Source organism: Oryctolagus cuniculus, chromosome 15 (assembly GCF_051225735.1).
Source record: "Oryctolagus cuniculus isolate XC-2025 breed Fujian yellow rabbit chromosome 15, ASM5122573v1, whole genome shotgun sequence".
Classification (NCBI taxonomy): Eukaryota; Metazoa; Chordata; class Mammalia; order Lagomorpha; family Leporidae; genus Oryctolagus; species Oryctolagus cuniculus.
The window spans coordinates 31,672,772-31,691,879 of NC_142881.1; the positions used below are offsets into that span (position 1 = coordinate 31,672,772).

Genomic DNA, 19,108 nt, shown 5'->3' on the forward strand with positions numbered 1-19,108 from the left:
CTGAGTTCTTCATATTTGCCAGACATTGTTCTAAATCTAAGAGCTAATCCTCCCAACAAGCATATGAGGAAGAGAGTATTATCACCACCTCATTTCACAAATGAGGAAGTTGAGGCCCAGAAAGTTTAAGTAACTTGCTCAAAATACAAAACTAACGTACCAAAAAGATCATTCAATGTTTCCCAGAAGCCACTCTTCTTAACCAGCACACACTAGCACTGCATTCCGAAGATGCTATTATAGCTTAAGACTCGCTTGTGCTCTCAGAAACCATGACAGTCATTTCAATATCTTCCACAGTAATACATTTTATACTTTTGCAGATTAATCTTTAGAAAATGCCAATTATAATTTAGGAACAAGTACGGTAAATAAGATTGGTGATCAAGTAAGATAATATTCTTTTGGGGATAAGAAAAATGATCACTAGTTTTTTGTATGGCTCTACTAGGTCTAGTTCCAAAAGACAAATCAGAAAGGATATTTATTTGCTAGAATAAAAGTATAACCTCAAAAATAAATTACTTTAAAAGGGGCAGCATTAATTTTAGCTTACTACGCTTTTAAGGTATCAGATTTTTTTTTTAAATTACCACTTAAATTATCTAATACTTTAACATACTAGAAACTGAATTCATTATCCTTCTCTTAGAGCTTTCTGAGATTTTTTTCCCAATGTTACTATCAATGAAACAACACAATTAATGACAGACAAAACTCTGAGGTATTTTGACTCATTCAGTTATAGATTCTAGTCCTGTACTTTAATGTCCTTCCTCCCTGACAAGTATCACGTTTTCTATTTCCACATTATTTCAACATTACTCCATAGTACTACTAAAACACTCTCTAGCCACTCCCTCTTTGAGACTGTCTCCTATTCAAAGTTGCCAGAACAAACCTTCTCAAGCACTGTTTTCATTATATGACTCAACCAAAGTATTGTCATGCACTGAATCAAACCCAACCATGGTATTGGCCAATACTTTGTAATTAAGGTACATTAATATTTCCGTGGAGAAAGTATGATTGTTATACTTCAAAGGATAAATAAAGACTTGGATAAAGATTGGATGCTGCCAACTGAGTTTGCCACAAACTTATAAAACTTTCCATTTTCAACACAGACTGAACTGTAAGCACCATCGTTAAGAATTATAGACCAAAAATGGGTTACATCTGAGAGGGGAGATCATGAGTGGACTTTGTTTCTTTTCTGGTTTTCCAAGTTTTCTACAGCAAACATATATCCTATCATTTATGGTTGCTTTAAAACAAGGTGGGGCAAGCCCCTCCCCCCAAAAAATTGACCAACTTGCTAACTAAATTAAAAAGAGAGAGTATCTTTTTCAGAGCTTAAAAGTCAAGAAAACAACTTGAAACAGCTTTGAGCTTACAAATTCTTACAAGTACAGATTTTAAACCAAATTAACTAATAAAACACCATTACCAGTGGCAAAAACCCTATTAACACTGAACAGACATTTATTCGCTGACATTTTAAAATGACACCATTTTTAAATTCCTTTTAACATACTATTTATTTCAGTAAGTACCTGAGACAGACAACCACAGATGGCAACTATCACCCACACCCCATGGTTTTCAGACAATGTGACCTACAGTCCTATGACAAGTGGGTTCCATGCAACCACTGCTCTCTTTGAATCTGGTAAGTCTGTAACACTGCATGATTTACAAGGCTAGAATACAAAAGGCAGTGCTGGAGGCTGGTGCTGTGGCACAACGGGTAAAGCCACCGCCTGCGACACTAACATCCCATATGGGCACCAGTTCAATCCCCGGTTGCTCCATTTCCCATCCAGCTCCTTGCTAACACACCTGGGAAAGCACTGGAAGATGATCCAAGTCTTTGGGTGCATGCACCCATGTGAGAGACCTTGATAGAGATCCTGCTCCTTACTTCAGTCTTGCCTAGTCCCAGACATATTTGGAGAGTGAACCAGCAGATGGAAGATCTCTGTCTCTCCTTCTCTCCAATTCTGACTTACAAATAAATAAATGCTTACAAATTTAAAAAAAAAAAAAAAAAAGACAATGCAGCTTCCACCTGGCTATCTCTGGATCTTCACTATTAGAAAACTGTCACCACCATGTTGTGAAACTCAAATTAGCCTATGGAGGTGTTCTGGGGAAAGAGCCAACATCAACTACCAGACATGTGAGTGAAGAAGCCTTCAGATTCTAGTTCCCACATGTTGAGTTGCATTTTTTTAAAGATTTATTTATTTATTTATTTGAAAGGTAGAGTTAAAGACAGAGAGAGAAGGAGATATGTGGTCCCATATTGCCACAGTGGCTGGGACTGGGCCAGATTGAAGCCAGGAGCTTCTTCCAGGTCTTGCAATGGGTGCAGAGGCCTAAGCACTTCGGCTATCCTCAGCTGCCTTCCCAGGCACATCAGCACAAAGCTGGAGAGAAGTGAAGCAGCTGGAACATGATCCAGTGCCCATATGGGATGCTGATGTCACAGCCCATGGTTTAACCCACTATGCCACAACACTGGCCTTGAGTTACAGTTTTTGAATCTTCCAGATAAGGCTCTGGCTAGTTATCTCTAAACCACCCCATCTGAATTCCAACAGAATTCACAGCCAAAAATTAAATGTCTGTTTTATATCACTAAGTTTTGGAGTGACTTGCTATACAACAAAGCTATCCAGAAAAAGCACACTTTCCTAGTTCAGTAGCTTCATATTAAACATACTCACACACCTGAAAAGTTGCGCTTCCCTCAACTCGAAAGAAGCTACAATAAACTGTGTAATTAGGCAGACATGTTTAAATAAGACAACTTTTACAATGGGGGGGGGGGGGAGTAATAATTCATCTCAATTACCTTCTGAGTACCTATTTATGACACTTGGCTATATGCCCAAGACACAAAGTTGAATAACATATAGTCTATAAAAGTCTTAAATTTAGAGAGAAACAGAAAATAGGTAGACAAATAGTTTATGGAAGTACATAATACCGCCACCTGTAGTGCCAGCATCCTATGTGGGTGCCAGTTCGACTCCTGGCTGCTACACTTCCAATCCAGCTCTTTGCTGTGGCCTGGGAAAGCAGTGGAGGATAGCCCAGGTCCTTGGGGCCTTGCACCTGCATGGGAGACCTGGAGGAGGCTCTTGGCTTTGAATTGGCACAGCTCTGGCCATTGCAGCCATCTGGGGAGTGAACCAGTGGATGGAAGACCTCTCTCTCTGCCTCTGCCTCTCCATAGCTCTGCCTTTCAAATAAATAAATAATATTTTTTTAAAAAATGGGTATCATTTTGGATTTACAGTTTTCTTATTACTTTAGGAAAGTAGAAGAGATTTAATAAATGCTTAGAAAAAAAAACAGAAAAAAAACGCATGAAAAATGTAGGCCATGTTATGTTTATATTTAAGAGACAGAGAGAGACTGAGCTCTCCATCTGTTAAAACTCACTTCCCAAATGCCCACAAACAACTCAGATTGGGCCAGGCTGAAGCCAGGAGCTGGTAACTCCATCCAGATCTCCCACATGGGTGGCAGAGACACAAATACTTGAGGATTACCTGCCTCCCTAGGTACACATCAACAGGAAGCTAGAATCAGAAGCCAAGCCAGGTCCTGAACCCAGACACTCAGATCCAGAGTGCAGGAGTCCGAACTAGCGTCTTGACCAGTGGGCCAAATCCCACCCCTTTGTTATGTTTAGATTGAGAGATTATGAGTGTTTTCTGTTGTTATCCTTTTAAATGTTCTATATTCTACAAGTTTTCTACAGTGTGTATTAGATTTTTTGAGAAAAATTTATTTTTAAAAAACAAACTAGGGGCCAGCATTGTGGTCCAGCAGATTAAGCCACTGCCAGCAATGCCAGCATCCCATATGGGTGCTGATTTGAGTTCAAGTTGCTCCACTCCCAATCTAGCTCCTCGTTAACGCACCTGGGAAAACAATGGAAGATAGCTCAAGTGCTTGGGCCCCTGTTACCAAGTGGGAGATCTGAATGAAGCGCCCGGCTTCAGCCTGGCCCAGCTCTAGGTGTTGTGGTCATTTAGGGAATGAGCCAAGGGATGGAAAATCTCTCCCCCACTGCTCCTAACTCTGCCTTTCAAATAAATAAATAAATCTTTTTAAAAAAATAATTTTTTTAAATGTATTTAAACTGCACCTTTGGTTCGAATCTGGATCCATCGCTCAACAGCCATGGCTCTAGCTTAAGTAGGCAGAGTTACAGAGAGAGGAAGAGAGAGAAATTTCTTCAATCTGCTGGTTCACTCCTCAAATGGCCACAACAAGCAGGACTGGGCCAGGCCGAAGCCAGGAGCTTCTTCTGGGACTCCCACATGGGTGCAGGGGCTCAAGCACTTGGGCCATCTTCCACTGCTTTCCCAGAAACATCAACAAGGAGTTGCAATGGAAGTGCAGCAGGAGGACATCTACTGCTTTCCCAAGCCATAGAAGAGATCTGTGGGAGGGCGGGGCTGAATCCAGAGAGGCCTAGAGGAACTTCCTGAGCCTGCCTCAAATTTGAAAACCTGTCTGTAAGTTTCAAATCCCTGGTAGCAGGCCGGCCCCACGGCTCACTAGGCTAATCCTCCGCCTGCAGCACCAGTACTCCGGGTTCTAGTCCTGGTTTGGGTGCCGGTCCTGTCCCGGTTGCTCCTCTTCCAGTCCAGCTCTCTGCTGTGGCCCAGGAAGGCAGTGGAGGATGGTTCAAGTGCTTGGGCCCTGCACCCGCATGGAAGACCAAGAGGAAGCACCTGACTCCTGGCTTCGGATTGGCACAGGGCACCGGCCGTAGCGGCCATTGGGGGGTGAACCAACGGAAGGAGGACCTTTCTCTCTGTCTCTCTCTCTCATTGTCTAACTCTGCCTGTCAAGAAAAAAAAAAAATTCTTTTCTGGGGCCTGCGCTGTGGCGCACCAGGTTAACACCCTGGCCTGAAGCGCTGGCATCCCATATGGGCGCCAGTTCTAGTCCGGGCTGCTCCTCTTCCCATCCAGCTCTCTGCTGTGGCCTAGGAAAGAAGTAGAGGATGGCCCAAGTTCTTGGGCCCCTGCTCCCACATGCGAGACCCGGAAGAAGCTCCTGGCTCCTGGCTTCCTTCAGATCGGCTCAGCTCCAGCCGTTGCGGCCAATTGGGGAGTGAACCAGCAGATGGAAGACCTCTCTTTCTCTGCCTCTCCTTCTCTCTGTGTGTAACTCTGCCTTTCAAATAAATAAAATAAATAAATCTTAAAAAAAAAAAGATTCTTTTCTAAGAGCCAAATGTAATATTAAGAAGTGCTACACACTTTTTGTGCACATTTTTTACTCTGCACAAAGCTAAATGATTAGGAACTGTCAGCCACCTGCCTATTCCAAAAATCCATATCATATTCACAAGTTAACTCATATTATTTGGAAACTTCACAATATTAGACACCAGAACCTGCTGTTTCCAACAGTGCTTCTGTTTTCATCCTTAGTCCCAAACCAGTCATGTTTGTCATTAAAAGAAACCAACAAACACACACACACACACACACACACACAAAGAGGAACAACAAATAATAAACTGAACAATGAATTTGAAGAATGGAAAATTATATAAAAGGCTAGCATGAAACAGTGAAAAATGGATACTACAAACTGAGAGCAACTAGTCTGTGTTTTGTTGAAGAGAAAATTCTCTCCCAAAGAAAGACAACACCCTGTAACTTTTCTTCTATCTAATGCTCTGATAACTAGAATTTTTCTAATTCAATAAGCTTTCAGGAGTTACCCAAGCTTCACCCATCCTGCTAGGCTCATTAATGGAGAAACTTTCCCACTACCTAATAGCACATTTTCTGGTTGGTAAGCATAGTAGAAGCAGGGTTCTCTTTCAAAGTATGAACTGCCCAGTTCCATTCCTCTCACTGTTCCTATAGACAGGAAGTATGTGACAAATATAATTCTGTAACTAAAACAAATGTGTAAATTTTAGTTCAGGTTAGCAGTTGTCAATGATGATCCAAGTCACCAGTTTTATTCACAATCTGAGGACTCACCATATATTCATGTAGGCTTATAATAAAAAATCTGTATTTTTACTCCTGGCACTAGTTCATTTGTTTATGTCTAATAAATTGCAAGGGGCTGGCACTGTGCACAGTGGGTTAACACCCTGGCCTGAAGTGCTGGCATCCCATATGGCTGCCAGTTTGAGACCTGGCTGCTCCACTTCCAATCCAGCTCTCTGCTATGGCCTGGCAAAGCAGTAGAAGATGGCCCAAGTCCTTGGGCCCCTGCACCTGCGTGGGAGACCTTGAAGAAGCTCCTGGCTTCAGATCAGCGCAGCTCTGGCCATTACGGCCAATTGGTGAGTAAACCATTGGATAGAAGACCTCTCTCTATCTCTCTCTGCCTCTTCTCTCTCTGTGAAACTCTGCCTTTCAAACACATAAATAAATCTTTAAAAAAAAAATAAATTTCATGAAGGCCAAATAATAAATATACCAGTTTCTCATTTATTCTGGTGAGTTATTATGAATAGTCATGATAGTCATGGCTCAAACTCCATGTTGGCCAATTAGCTTTGCTATGTTTCAGGGTTCCACAGTCACAATCAGCATCTTAACCTCTGTTAACAAAGAAAGACACTGACTGTGTGAAACATTAGACCAGGGATGGGGAAACTTTTTTCTGCCAAAGGACCATTTGGATATTTATAACACCATTCATAGATCATACAAAGTTATAAACTTAAAAATTAGCCTGTTATAGATTTACTAAATTTGATTCCCTCCTGCAGTAGCCTTGGCAGGGCCAGACCAAATATACCCTGCAAGCTGGACATTCTCCATCATTGCATTAGAGAAATGAACACATATATATCACCAACATCCATTGCTACTAGAAAAATATTAAAAATTTAAAAATTGTAATAACACCCCATTTTACTAAGCCTAGCTAGTGTGTGCCTAATTCAATTAGCCTCTAATGTCTTTAGCTGCACAGGGTTAGTATTATTATCCTTGTTTTACAGATGATAAAAAAAGTGAATTCAAATGCTTATATAAACCAAAATCCAGTAGAGCTTGGATTCAGATCTTGGTCTATCTGGCTCTAAAGCTTAGGTTAGTTCCACTATACAATATGGCCTTCGCAGAGTGTGCCTCAGTGATGTAAGAAAATCAACAAAATGTTCCTATTCAGAACTATTCAGCAAACTCAGTACTAACTGAGCATCCACAACACAAACTTAGATGCCACCACCGAGACTGAGTCTACCTTCTAAACGCTTTTTAAGTAAAAAATAAATAAATAAATAAATAAATCTGAGGCACAAGTGACAAGTGTTTAAAACATGAAGGAAAAACAACACACTATAGCACAAAAAGCTACTGTCAGCTTTGTGCTGCAAAAAGGTAGTTACCTGCTGATTCACAACCAAAAGCAAAATGAAACTGGCAAAGCATAATAACCAGGAGACACCACATTGTAAAAGAGAATAAAGGAAACATTTCCTAAACATCTGAATCTGCAGATATATTGTAGTCATTGTGGTTTGAAGCATACAAACACATTTCAATTTTTAACCCAAAGACTTTGCCTTGACCAATAAATCATTTTTCTCTGTATGGCTTTCTTCCTTGGTTTCTCTGAACTTTCATTCCTTGTAGACACAAACACACAGACACCCCAATGTCATCAACAGCATCAGTCACAAAGAGTTTCCACCTTCAGGGGCAGGTATATAGTGAGGTAAAGATGCTTGCCATTTCAGACATGGAAAGCCAAGACACTGTGGCAAAAAAAAAAAAAAATACCCTAGATGAAAGATCTCGCCGGCGCCGCAGCTCAATAGGCTAATCCTCCACCTAGCGGCACCGGCACACCGGGTTCTAGTCCCAGTCGGGGCGCCAGATTCTGTCCCGGTTGCCCCTCTTCCAGGCCAGCTCTCTGCTGTGGCCCGGGAAGGCAGTGGAGGATGGTTCAAGTGCTTGGGCTCTGCACCCGCATGGGAGACCAGGAGAAGCACCTGGCTCCTGCCTTCGGATCAGCGCGGTGCACCGGCCGCAGCGCGCCAGCGGTGGCGGCCATTGGAGGGTGAACCAACAGCAAAAGGAAGACCTTTCTCTCTGTCTCTCTCTCTCTGTCCACTCTGCCTGTCAAAAAAAAAAAAAAAAAAAAAAAAGATCTCTGTGAGAGAGACCCCAGTGGAAAGGAGTGACCATCAAAGGATGTACTTTTCTCTGAAGGCAGGAGAGAACTTCCACTTCGCTTATGGCCCTGTCTAAATACTGATGGAGATTGTAGTTTCAAAGGGCTTCCATAGCCTTGGCAGTTCATATCAAAAGCCTCGGGTGGCCGGCGCCATGGCTCACTAGGCTAATCCTCCACCTGCGGCGCCAGCACCCCAGGTTCTAGTCCCGGTTGGGGTGACGGATTCTGTCCCGGTTGCTCCTCTTCCAGTCCACTATATTCCTAAAGTTGTACTTATGAAATTTGTACTCATTAAATAAAAGGTTTCTTTGGTGGAAAAATAAATAAATTCAGCCTGGTCTGAGGGAAAAAAAAAATGATGCTCACATCCCATACTGGAGTTTCTGGGTTCCAGCTTTTTGCTAATGCACACCCTGGGAGGCAACCTGTGATGGCTCAAATAACTGAGTCCCTGCCACCCACAGAGAAGACCTGGATGGAGTTCCTGGCTCCTGGCTTTAGCCTACCCAGCCTCAGCTGTTGCAGGCATTTGGGGACTGAATCAGTGCATAGATTTCTTTCTCTCTCTGCTTGTCAAGTAAAAAAAATAAATAAAAAAGAAACACTTTTCACCTTTCAAAAAACAAAGGTCATCAAGTCACCTAGACCTTATCAACCATAGGTTGAAATGTTTAAATCAAATAATCATACTTGGAAAAACAAAAGGATTGGGACCATCATTGTGGCTCCTGACTGTGATGCCAGCATCCTATATGAATGCTGGTTTGAGCCCCAGATGCTCCACTTCTGATCCAGCTCCCAGATAACACACCTGGGAGAGCAACAGATGATGGCCCAAGTGCCTGGGCCACTGACACCCCCATGGGAGACCTTGATACAGTTCCTGGCTTCTGGCTTAAGCCTGGCCCAGCCCCAGCCATTGTGGCCATTTAGGGAGAGAATCGATCTCTCTCTCTCTCTCTCATTGCCTTTCAAATAAGTAAATCTTTAAAAAATAAAAAAGGATCAATGACAAAAACTATTTCATAAAACGCTTTCCTAGTCAATATGAGTCATAAAGATAAATAATTATTCTACTATAGGTTACGATGTACAAAGAAGTATATTCTTACTACAGGTTATAAATGAAGCACCAGTCCAATTTCAAAAACTATATATAAAGTCTGGCATTTGGCCTAGCAGTCAAAATACCACTTGGGACACCCCCAGCCCATATTAGAGTTTTTAGATTCAAGTTCCAAGTCTGCTCTGATTCTAGAGCACTCTGGGAGGCAGTAACTGCTGGCTCAATTAGTTGGGTCCCTGTCACCTATATGAGACTGGGTTCCCAGTTCCTGGTTTAGGCCTGGCACAGCCCCAGCTGTGGTGGGCATCCAGGACTGAATCAGTGGATAGGGGTACTCACTTTAATGTGTGCGCTCTCATACTCGCTTGCTCTCTCTCTCTCTTCCCCTCTCCCCCTTTCAAAGTAAAAAAGTTGAGGGGCCATGGGTAAAGCTGCTGCCTGCAGTGCCGGCATCCCATATGGGCACCAGTTTGAGTCCCGGCTGCTCTACTTCCAATCCAGCTCCCTGCTAATGTGCCTGGGAAAGCAGAGGAGAATGGCCCAAGGGCTTGGGCCCCTGCACCCATGTGGGACACCTGGAAGAATCTCCCAGCTCCTGGCTTTTGATCGGCCCCTACCATTGCAGCCATCCGGGGAGCGAACCAGTGGATGGAAGGTATCTCTTTCTGTCTCTCTCTCTCTCTCTCTCAGTAACTCTACCTTATCAAAATAAATAAATCTTTTTAAAAATTTTTTAAAAATTGAAAAAGAACTAGGTATAGCAACACTTGCAGAGTCTCTAGAAAACCAGAAACACAGTACCTCCCAATAACATTTTAGGAACTTCTGCAATTTGAAGAAAAAAAAGAAAAAGAAAAAAGCTTAATACAATCTTTACATAAAAACAAACTGCTTAAAAAATCTGCAAACTAAGAACTTTTATTTATTGTATTAAGACTTGTGAATTATGGATAATCATCCTCACTTTCACAAAGCAACTAAATGAAATCTCAGGAAAATATTCTACTTAAAATCATCATTTTTTTCATTACCAGCATCATATTAACAATATAATGAAAACTTGTTTGCACCTGGCACTACTAAGCCCTTTATGGTCACATCTTATTTAATCTTTACAGATACTTTGTGAACCAAATGCTATTTCCTCTATTTTATCTGACTAGTAAATAAACTCAGAGAAATCAACTAATTGGCCCAAAAGTCAAAAGTCTAAGTCACAGCAGCAGGATCTGGGTTCAAATTTGTTCAACTTAATACGGTGAACTAACAGACCTTAATGATATCCTGCTTTTCTGGACCACATTCAAGCATTTTTCAATCACTTCAGAGTAAACACACACTAAAAATATCTAAGTACTACATTTAATTGATTTGCAAAATTCCTATTCTCCCCAAGGGGAAAATTATGACAGTAGGCAGCCTGTCTAGAGAAGTAAAGCTTAACCATCAGAATACTGGCCGGAATACTGGTTCTTTGCATTCTGAATTCTGCGAGGGGACATACACACACCTAGCACACACCCTAGGATAGGTGAAAATAATCCCGATCAGCCAGCAAGCACACAGGTTAGTGGGGCTGTGTTAGAAGCAGGGCCAAGTTTTTAGCACAGAAGCTGTATCTGAACAAGAGAAACAAGACCTGGTACAGGCAGCTACTCGTTTAAGATCACATTTAAGACATGTTAAGTGTTCTCTGAAATGCTTGTGCCCACATGGTACAAGCAACAGAGATGAACAGCTGAATGTGGGGGAGACAAGGAAAAAGTCCAAATTCTGGTGGAGTTTAAAATCCAGACGGATCTTCGGCCGACACCACAGGTGGTAAGGCCCTAATGCCACCTCTTCACTAGGAACCCGGCAAGAAAACCTGTGTGGTTCATACAAGCTGCGGACCACGAAGGACCACAGGTCTAGCCAGTGGTAGCCCGAGGCTCCTCTCGGGGCATCGGGCTCCCAGTCCTGTGCTCGCTCCCTTACACAACTCTCCATACTGACGAAGTAAACTTCTAACAACCAGAGCCTCCCGAGGGCCGCCCAAGAAAAGCAGGAAGTACATCCGCCCCGCCTGCCCGGTACCAGCCGTAGCCCGGGGCTCCCCGGCGGCGGAGCCGGATCGTTCGCCAGGCTCTCGGCCCAGACGTCGCCACGGCCCCAGGGTCTCCGGGGCCGCCTCGGCGCCCACGCCCCCCTAGCCCTGAGCGGGTCGCCAGGGACCCCACTCAGTACCTGTTGAAACCCCGGAAAGGGACTTCCTCTCCGCAGAGAGCACTGGGGCGGAGATCCAGAGGGGTTCATTGCCCTCTAAGGGCAAAAGGAGGCCAGAGTGGTCCCAGGAGGGTCCCTCTCCACCTAGGGCCCGAAGGGGTCGAAAGGCGGGAGGTTGCCAGTAACCTCAGCCCCAGGCAGGGGCCGGCCCCGCACGTCACGTGAGAAAAAATAACACCGGTCACAAACAGGGGGAAAGGCAGTTCTCATCCCCGGCTGTGAGGGGCAGTGGCCGGGTCAGTGACCCCAGCCCGAGGTACAGGAGGCAGGAAGGAGAGAGGGGTACGTGGGGCTGGTTGTTACCGGGGCGCCGTCGCTCTGCGCTTCCGCCGCCTCCGCGAAGCTGTAGCTCTTCCGCGGCCGCCGTTGGGGCGCGCGCCAGGCCTCGGCTCCACCCCGCCTCCGCCGCGCGGCCTTCTGGGAGTGGTAGTCTTGGCAAGGCCCTGGCGCGCCGGTGCGTGCGCGTCACGTGGTGGGAGGGGCTGGGGAAACGGCGAGGGCGGCCGGGCGTTGTGTTTTTATCACTTCATCCTTGCCGCGGTCTCTCGGCTGTGAATGTGTTCAAACGCCCTCACATCGCACTCAGTCTTACCACCTCCTATCTCTGTTCACAGCCAACTTCTTGACAAGTAGCCTACACCTGTGTGTGCTCCATTGCTGCCCTGCGGCGCCCGCCGTCACGGAACATGGCCTTGTTGACAAATTCAGTCGAGGTCTTTAAGGCTCCTCTAATACAAGCGTGAGTCGTGTGACGCTGTCGGGCTGCATCGGTTATTTTGAATGACGCTAGCCAGGTTTTCCTTTTTTAAGTCACTCTCGGTTTTCTTCAAGTTTTCTCTTCCTAACCCGGCCCTGCAATACCCGCGCTCTAAGTCCGAGACGGGTGTGGGAGAGCACCTTCTCGCCTGAGCTGCCACTTGTATTCCCAACCCCCTGGACGACCAGGAGGCCGCTCAGATCTTGTTCACTCTGTCCCCCAAGTGGCTCTGAGCCTCTCCCCGCTTCGCAGCCTCTGCCAGAGATTCACTTCCCGCCCTGCTTCCCTCACTGTGTCTTAGCTGATCACTGCATAGGCTTCCTTTAGGACCTTAGTACCTCTTTCTGATCCCCCTGGCTGCCCTCAGGCCCATTTATGCGAACAGCAAATTTAATCAGGTTGCATTTGTGGTAAAAATCCTTTGAAAGCTCCACTTGACCGAGTGTGGGAAGAGGACTAGAGGTGAATGTCTGGACAGCTTTTATAAGTTGTGAATTCCAGCCCCACTGCTCTCCCTCCCATCCCGTATTGTGGTGGGGAAGTTCAGAAAAAGAGGATTGTGACAGATCTTATGGTGGGATAGGTGGGCATGGGCACTTTTTAAAAGTTCCCCAGGTGCTTCCAGCATTCAACAAGAATACTTTTTATTTTTTATTGCCTGTGCCACTGCTGTGTTGTGTGCGGAGAAAACACTAGTATTTAGAACAGCCCCTGTCCTTTTGGAGTTTACATTGTCTTGGAATAGACAGATGTTAATCAAATGATCCCCTATCAAAAATCAAAACCACCACCAGCACGAACAGCAAAATACCCTACAATTACCAGCTGTGGTAACAATTGTGGAAGAAAATGAATCAGTCCCTTTCCTCTTCTCTCTGCTGCCTGTCCCAGCCCAGGCTGGGAAGGAGCCTATCAAAGCCTGTCAGGAGCTAATCTCCCCTCATTCCCTCCCATTTTACATCTACATTTACCCAACTGCTAGATCGCACTTGCTCCCTCATGTTTGCATAGCCATCCCTGTGTTTGGAAAGCTCTCTCCTGCTCCCCTAACTAAATTCTACCCTAATTCTCTCCTGTTGGATTCAAAGCAAATCCAATAGAATACCAGCTACATGGAAGGATTTTTCTGAGTACTGGACTGAGTTAGGTGATAGCCCCAAGCAAGCCATGGTAGGATGAGGAGAGACAGGAACAGTTGACTGTGTTAAGGAGGAGCAGGGCTACCCTTAGCAATTTAAAGAGGCCTGAGCCAAGATACAAAACACAAATCAAGAAGTCCTCCCCCCACCCAGGAAGTCTTTGCTAGCCTACCCTCTTTGCGGGCACTCACTGTACCTGTGCTGACTTCTCAACTAACGGTTAAGCTAGAGCCAGCTCATACAGCTTTGAAGAGCCAACTGTTAGATGGCCAGGAATTTTGCAAGTCACTTTTTAAACCACTGAGCTCTTGAGCTCAACTGTGTTGAGAGTATTTACACCATGAAAAGCAGGCAGATGACAAATCAGGGATTTTTTTTTTCTTTTTTGGAGAGCCAAAATCGGCACGTCACTTGCCTTTGTTACACCACTCATCCCTACATTGTAATTGTATTGTAATGAATTCCTAGTAGATGAATCCCTTATATCAACTTCATTTAACAAATATGTATTGGCCGGCGCCGCAGCTCACTAGGCTAATCCTCCGCCTTGCGGCACCGGCACACCGGGTTCTAGTCCCGGTTGGGGCGCCGGATTCTGTCCCGGTTGCCCCTCTTCCAGGCCAGCTCTCTGCTGTGGCCAGGGAGTGCAGTGGAAGATGGCCCAAGTGCTTGGGCCCTGCACCCCATGGGAGACCAGGAGAAGTACCTGGCTCCTGCCATCCGATCAGTGCGGTGCGCCGGCCGCAGCGCACCGGCTGCGGCGGCCATTGGAGGGTGAACCAACGGCAAAGGAAGACCTTTCTCTCTGTCTCTCTCTCTCTCTCACTGTCCACTCTGCCTGTCAAAAAAAAAATGTATTGATGCTTATTAGCATGCACCAGAGACTTAGCAAGGTGCTGAGGGGGCATACAGTGGAGAACAAACAAGCGTGGTCCTGTCAGGGAGCTTACAGTCTAGCAGATAAGACAGAAAATAAAGAACTCTTTGCTTTCAAATTGAACTGGGTTGCTGTGTGACAGAGCATCCTGGCAATGAATGGTGGTGGACATTGAATGCTACAGTACTTTAGCAAGATGGTCCAGGAAGGCCTCCCTGAGGAGGCAATCTTTCCACTAAGCACTGGAAGATGAAAAAGAGATGGTGAAGGGGAAAACCAAGGAAACAATGTTCCACCAAAGGGATCCGATTACATAAAGAGCTAGGCTAATTGAGGGACTGGCTAGTGAGTGACAGGCCTGAGTGAAGAGCATGTGAGTTGTGCAGTCTAGATGACAAGCTGAGGTCATTAGGACCAGTAATGCTTTGGGGCTATGGTGAGGACCCTGGACTAAATTATAGGTTTTAAATAAGGGGGTGATGTTTTCTCATTCACATTTTAATATAATCACTCTTTTTTTTTTTTTTTTTTTTCTGAAGGCCCAGAGTAGAAATGGGAGCCCATAGGTTGCAGAAAGAATTAATAGAACAAAGTTCTGGCAGTGGCATGGAGAGAAGTAGGTGGATTTGACATTCTGCATTGAGTCAACAGGACTTGCTGCTGAACTGAATATAGAGGAGGACGGATTGGCAAACAAAAGAGAGGACCCAGCATCATAAAAACCCCACATCAGAAAGTTGCTGTTATCTGTCTCTGTATCTTCAGTCTCTAGAATGGAGCCTGGAACTTAAGAGGCTGTTATCAGTTGTGTCAAAGGAATTCACCTGTTCCATATGCTAAACTCAGTGCCCCATTGCTAACACTTCGTATCATGTATCACGCAGGCCTCTACTAATCCACAGTGTGCTTTCATGCAAATTAGGAAGAAAATACCTCCTTCTTCCTGGTGGACACAGCCCGGCATCAAAGCTCAAACTGAGGAGCAGTGCATGGACTAGATTTCCTTCCCTACTTACTCCCTCAGCTGGCACTCTTGTGCAGTGCACAGTCTGCACAACTACATACAGCTGTCCTGGCCTAATTGAACATCCCTGGGTGACAGTTGTGTGGCAATAAGCCCAGCATTCATGGGAAGAATTTGAGGCCCAGAGGGGAAAAAGCTGCTTTCCTGGGGTCAGCAGAGCGGCTGCTGTGACTGAGATTCCAAGCTTTGGCCTCCGAATCCCTGTGGGCTCTTTAGCCCTGGAGCCGCGCTGTCTCTCCCAAGTCACTCAGCTCATCAATAAAAAAGCTAAACTCAAAATGGAGACTTTGCTTCCTTGAATTTCTCATCTGTCTCGGTTACTATTGTTAGAGTGTTTCACATTTACATAGCATCCAATATGTGCTTGGTGCCTTACAAAATACAATAAAGGAACATGAAACCAAAGGACCTTGATTTTTTTTTTTTTTTTAGCAGAATGAACAAGGAATGGCTGGCTTAAAGAGCCCTTCACTATTGGATAAAAATGAGCTCTGGTGTATTGGCTTGAGATGATACTGTAAGCAATGCCAAAAAAAATTATTATTGTGCAAGCTGCCTTTCTACAGCGCCCCCGACCATCAGAAGGAGGGCACATGGGAGCAGCTGGCTTCAGAAATGTAAACTCTGAGGAGGGTCGGGGTGGAGGTCAAGGATGTGAGGAAGAGAAAAGTAACACCCTGGAGGAGGAAAAGCACTTTCCCTCCGTAAACAATAGCATTGAAGAGTTAACAAGTGCTTAATGTGGGCCAAGAGCTGTGCTAAGCCCATTAGGAGCCTGATCTTAGTTAATCCTCACACGCCCCTACCAGATAGCATCTACAAATGCCATCATTTTACACTGGAGGAAGCTGAGACACAGAGCGGTTACATAATGTGCCTAAGGCTGTGCAGCTCAGAGGTGACAGACTGAGCTGTCTACTGTACTGTACCACCTGTAACACAGATGGTCCTGGTGCCAGGCCCCCTGTGTCAGTGGCACACTTTGAAGGTCTAGGATAACTTGAGGAGGAGAGCTGGTTGCCAGGCTCTTAGGATCCTGTGTTGTCTGTCTGTTCAGTGATTGGCACATAGTTATCTACAGCCTAGCTCCAAAGCGAACAGTTTACATTTGTATTTCTTTCCTTATTTTTATGCATTTATTTGAAAGGCACACTGACAGGGAGAGAGATCTTTCATCTACCGGTTCACTCCCAGATGCCTGCCACAGCCAGGATGGGGCCAGGCCAAAGCCAGACGCCAGAAACTCAACCTGGGCCATCATCTGCTGCATCAGAGAACAATGCAGCAGGAAGCTGAATTGGAAGTGGAGTAATCAGGACTCGAACCAGCACTCCGGAATGGGATGTGGGTGTCCTAAGCAGTGGCTTCATACATTGCACCACAACACTTGCCCTGGTCCCCCCTATTTTAAGGATTCTTTCCTTTTTGACTTTCAGCTCCTAAGCAGAACATATCCAAATTTCATTGGCCTTTGGGTATGGAATCCTAGCATTGAAAATTGGAAATGCTACTATCCAGAAGTGCATGGGTGTGAGGCTTCAGCTGGAGTAAAGGTAAGTTTTTTTGGACAATATGAGGGTGAGGCTTGAGCAGCTAGCTCCAATTTAATGCAGGAAAAACAAGACAGAGAACGTTGACAAGCTGCAATGATTCAAGACCCCAAAAGCCTATGTTAGGAAGCCAGAGATCTCTCCATCTCTAATTGAAGACACCTTAAAAAGGGCGTGACAGCAACTATTATTTTGACCGAATCTCCAGGTTGTGAACATCTGATGTTATTATCCAACCTTGAGCTGTACCAACACCCTCATGGCACCCCCACCATACATACTTGCCCTCACAGTTAGCTTTCATCCACCAAAACTGTCCACTCAACCTCTTGGTCTCATGTATAGCTAAACTATCCAGTGCCACAGTGTCCACTTGAAGGGAAGGGCCTGGCAATATTATACTCACACATCCATCCTAACTGTATCATCTGAGAACAACTTGACTCCTTAGAGCTATAGCTGATAATGTGTTAAGTTCTTCCTCTTAGAATTTCACAGCTCAGCTCTGAGTGAGCCAGTGAGATTTTTAGAGCTGGACTTTCTGGTCCCACAGTGGCATCCATGGCATCCTCCACGACCTTGGCAACCTCACCACGTGCCTCAGGGTGCACCTCCACCTGGAAGTGCTGGCAGGGAGCTTCTGGCATTCATCAGAGGCTGCACTGAGCTCTCAGCGAGACTTGGGAGGCTCAGTGGTTGTGAGAGAACAAACCTGACAGCAAGAGCCCCAAATTTTCTACTATGAAAAAGCATATAACCCCACTTGACACATTAGAACATCTGGAGACTCACTAAGACCTCCTGCCTTATTGGGTAATCATGACTGCTAAGTCATCTAATGGCTAGGAAATGCGTGGGTGTGCTATAAAGGGCTAACAAGGGCAGGGGGTGCACATCACAGAAATTTTTTCTCGTGAGTTACAGGTTTAAGTAGGGAAAATAGATTTTTTTTAAACACTACAATGGTAAATCTTTTTGCTTTAAGTAAGTGGTAGAGACAGAATGACTCTTTCTCAAAGTTTCCTTCTCAGGACATAATCCCTTGTATCCAACTCTTTCCCATGGCCCCACAGTACTCTAAAAGCGTGATCCCCTACTAATGGCACTACGTACACATGGCAGTACCTTGTTTATAATAGAAAGTTTTTCTTCTTGAGAAGCAAAGAGACAGACAGACAGGGACCCCGCATCTTCTGGTTCACTCGTCAAATGCCTGTGACAGCCAAAACTGAACCAGAAGCTGGAACACAATCCTGGTCTCCTGTGTGGGTGGAAGAAACCTGATTACTTGGACCATCACACTGCTTCCCAGGATCTGCATTAGCAGGAAGATGGAATTAGAAGCTGGAGCTAGCTACAGAATCTAGGTGTTCTGATGTGAGGTGCAGGTACCTGGACCTGCATTTTAACTACCAGACTGAATGCTGGCCCTGAAACTTGCTAATATTTGTTCAACAACTGTTCTTTCTATCCAGCAACAAAACCCCCAAGATGAGAATTTGGCTAGACATGTCCCAAAGGCTTACATTCCCATGGACACCCTAGAATTTGTAAGTCAGTCCTTCATCCAGGGCTGTAGGACCTCAGATCGATCCATTTAATTCAAGAAAGCAAGAAACACAACTCCAGGCAGACAGACAGATGCCTGCAGCTCCCCAGATCTGCCGTGTTAGTTTGCATCACCCTTCTTCTGCACGCGCTGCTCCTTTCCCTCCACCCCCCACCTCCACCAGAATTCAACTCACATCACCTCTGCAAGGCTTCCCTAACCTCCCTAGACTAATGAGTGACTTCTGCCTTCTCCCCGCACCCTCTCCCTCCCAGTGAGCTCTCACAACCCCAGGTTGCAGTGTTCTCCACCAAGTCATCATTATTTATGTGTGTCTCCAGCCCCTGGAGCAAGTGTCATAATCAAACACCATGCATGGCACATGGGCCCCACACTGGGTTATTGCATGAATTGATCCTCTCTCCTCTCTCTGTCTTTCAGGGAGAGCTGGGATGGGGAGCCAATGGAAAAATCAGAGAAAATCAAATAACCAGCCACTTCTGTTTACACTCTCATTCTTCAAGAGCGCGTTTGCAGAGAGCCACCTCCCCACCCCCACCCAATCCCTTTACCTCCAGAAATAATCTTGCAAAGCAAATGATGAATTGCCTGGAGTAGGCGGAACTTTACCGAGAGTAACTCCACTTGACTTGGTCCATCTATCCACAGTTCATCTAGCCTAGTTCATAATAGT

At 45.2% G+C, this 19,108-nt stretch overlaps 1 protein-coding gene across 5 annotated transcripts in view; it reads right to left on the minus strand.

Moving 5' to 3' along the window:
* The window catches only part of R3HCC1L (R3H domain and coiled-coil containing 1 like), a 95,845-nt gene extending 83,863 nt beyond the window's left edge, over positions 1 to 11,982 (minus strand). For 2 of the 5 annotated variants that reach the window (XM_089314570.1, XM_070057426.2), the window contains exon 1: positions 11,822 to 11,960. The gene's annotated coding sequence lies outside the window, so the exon portion shown is untranslated. Of the gene's footprint in view, positions 1 to 11,479 lie in introns of all 5 variants that reach the window. The other 3 variants (XM_051824052.3, XM_089314571.1, XM_008270311.4) reach the window with 3 other exon arrangements.
* Between the last annotated feature and the right edge of the window lie 7,126 nt (positions 11,983 to 19,108).